General features: G+C 40.9%; 1 long non-coding RNA gene across 1 annotated transcript; it reads left to right on the forward strand.

Annotated features, from left to right (window-relative positions):
* The first annotated feature begins 514 nt into the window (after window positions 1-514).
* Window positions 515-1,975, forward strand: LOC143103117 (uncharacterized). The gene is made up of 3 exons (XR_012982724.1): window positions 515-573; window positions 1,263-1,413; window positions 1,885-1,975. It is a non-coding gene; the product is annotated as an uncharacterized LOC143103117 (long non-coding RNA).
* The last annotated feature ends 902 nt before the right edge of the window (window positions 1,976-2,877 follow it).

A 2,877-nucleotide genomic window follows, 5' to 3' on the forward strand; every position in this document is an offset into this window, starting at 1 on the left:
TAAATAGCTAGATTGGATTTTTTTTTTGGTGAATCAAAATACTTGTGCTGTGAACATTCACCAAAAATAATAAATGCATTGCAAATGGATTGACCTCTGTCAAATGTATTAACTCCAAACACAGTAACCCATATTATACCAATGTCTTCTGTAATATTTCCCCTCCTCAGCAGCTGCCGATATAGTCTTCCTTCTGGATGGATCTGGGAGTGTGTCACCATATCAGTTCTTGATCATGAAAACGTTTGTGAAGAATGTGACCAGGAGTCTCCTGCCGTATAACACCTTAGTAAGTCGAACTCATGCCTGATTCAATATTATTGTTTGTTCAGTAGCTTTGAATAAACTATAAATAAACTGGTCTTATATCCATTATGCTTCCAGGGGATGTTATGCCATCTGCTGAGCAGTTTTTATTTTGTTTCCACAGTTTGCCTTTGCACAGTACTCCAGTGAACTCACCAAACATGTCAACTTCAATCAGTATCATAAAAGAATATTTGAAAGTCAGGTGAACAATATCATCCAGAGTCGTGGAGGCACATACACCGCATGGGCTATGAAGAAAGTTGTGTAAGTCTTCAATTAAAACTTGTGTATTCTCACCTGAGGGGTATTTCATTAAGGCAGAATTGATTTATAACCAAATTCGTTCAACACTTTCATAAAATTGCCCTCCATTTTCAATCAATTACTAGGCTATTCATCAAACGTCTGTCAACAAAAGAAGCAAAATGAGTATATGTTAATAATTATAAAACTATTCAAAAAGCTCAATTAAAATGATAACCATATGGTATTAGGCAGACAATCTGTGTTTTGAGAGAGTACATTCAGCAAGTGGTGTAGATATATGTAAATGGAATAAATATTTAAAAAATCACATGGAGGTCTGATTTGAATTGACATTAACATCAGAATGAACTAAGCCTGGCTGTTAGCCTGGTAGGGACCAGGCTAGGTGCACAGAATGAATCCCCATGGTAATTTATGTGCCATTAAGTCAAGGCTAAATTCAGCCAGGATAAGCAACAATCCCAGCTTAATCCCTTATCTAGGTTTTGTGAAATACCCCTCTGATACATTTATCTGTTACACTGCTGCACTACACTTTCACCACAAACTTAACTACTTATTCTGCCTTCAATGTGTTTTATCAAAACTGGAAAAAGTTAACTCTTTTTGGAGTAACTTTTGTTAATAAAAGAGTTCATAATGGTATGTGATTTGTAATATTTATGAACCTGTACTTATCTACACAGGCAAGAGATGTTTGATTCCTCTGTTGGAGCAAGAGCTGGTGCCAAGAGATTCCTCATAGTCATCACAGATGGGCTGACCTCTGATTCTGCCAGCTATACCAGTGTTGCAGCAAAGGCTGATGCAAGCAACATCACTAGATACGCTATTGGGGTATGAGGCGCTATACATATTCACACGCTTTTTACTTTCATTAGTATTTGGGCCGCCTGTTGATCCTCCGATCTTTGTGTGGTTTTCATCTTGCTCATTCTTAAATTAAACTTGACTTTGAAAGAAATGTTTTAGATTGATTCTCACGTTCAAACATACTGTAGGACTTTTCAGGAGGTGATGTGTGTCCCCTGAGACTGTCCCCTAACGTCAGATGCTAATTCTGCTTTGTCTTTCCAGAGTGGCTTTATGTACAGTATGATGTACCTGATGCTCTTTGTCTGGCTGAATTATTTTGTTTGTTTGAAATGTCTCTTTATAATTAACTGATCATTTATTATGATTATTTTTCTTATTTGTCCAAACTTCAATGGCATGCTCTCTTGCCAGGTCTCCCTCAGAAAATATGTATATAATCTTAATGGATTTTCCTGGTTAAACAATAAATTAAAGGGTAAAACTCTTTGACAGGTTGGCGGTGCCTGGAGCAGCCAGTCATCCCAAAATGAGCTAAAATCCATTGCATCTAAACCAGAATCGGAACACGTATTTCCAGTGACCAACTTTGAGGGACTGACACAGATCAGGGAATCACTGGAAAAGAAAATCTTGACCATACAAGGTATGTGCTAATTTAGATCAATTTGCACTTGCAAATACCCCTGCCACAGAAGAATGAGAAATTGATCTAATTGATCTATTTTTTTCCAACTTAAGATCTAAAAATACCCCTTCCCTTCTCAATCTATTAGTATTTCTCCTTTAGATAGATGTCAGACTGAAAAACTTCAATTTGTTTTAAACGCTTCAACCTTGGCTGACCAGGACCATTTTTGAAGCGTTTGTACTTTAGAATTGGCTTAATTCAATCAGGATATTATGTATTTTAATGGATACGAAGATATCTCTACAGCCTCTACAGTGCCCTGCTCTACAGTGCCCTCCTCTACAGCCTCTACAGTGCCCTCCTCTACAGCCTCTACAGTGCCCTCCTCTACAGTGACCGCCTCTACAGCCTCTACAGTGCCCTGCTCTACAGTGCCCTCCTCTACAGCCTCTACAGTGCCCTCCTCTACAGTGCCTGCCTCTACAGCCTCTACAGTGCCCTCCTCTACAGTGCCCTCCTCTACAGTGCCCTCCTCTACAGTGCCCTCCTCTACAGTGCCCTCCTCTACAGTGCCCTCCTCTACAGTGCCCTCCTCTACAGCCTCTACAGTGCCCTCCTCTACAGTGCCCTCCTCTACAGACTCTACAGTGCCCTCCTCTACAGACTCTACAGTGCCCTCCTCTACAGCCTCTACAGTGCCCTCCTCTACAGCCTCTACAGTGCCCTCCTCTACAGCCTCTACAGTGCCCTCCTCTACAGTGCCCTCCTCTACAGCGCCCTCCTCTACAGCGCCCTCCTCTACAGCCTCTACAGTGCCCTCCTCTACAGCCTCTACAGTGCCCTCCTCTACAGACTCT

This window comes from Alosa pseudoharengus, unplaced genomic scaffold (assembly GCF_046254945.1).
Source record: "Alosa pseudoharengus isolate Yale_2024_CS ecotype anadromous, Long Island Sound unplaced genomic scaffold, YU_APseudo_1.1 YU_APseudo_1.1_scf_4, whole genome shotgun sequence".
Taxonomy (NCBI): Eukaryota; Metazoa; Chordata; class Actinopteri; order Clupeiformes; family Clupeidae; genus Alosa; species Alosa pseudoharengus.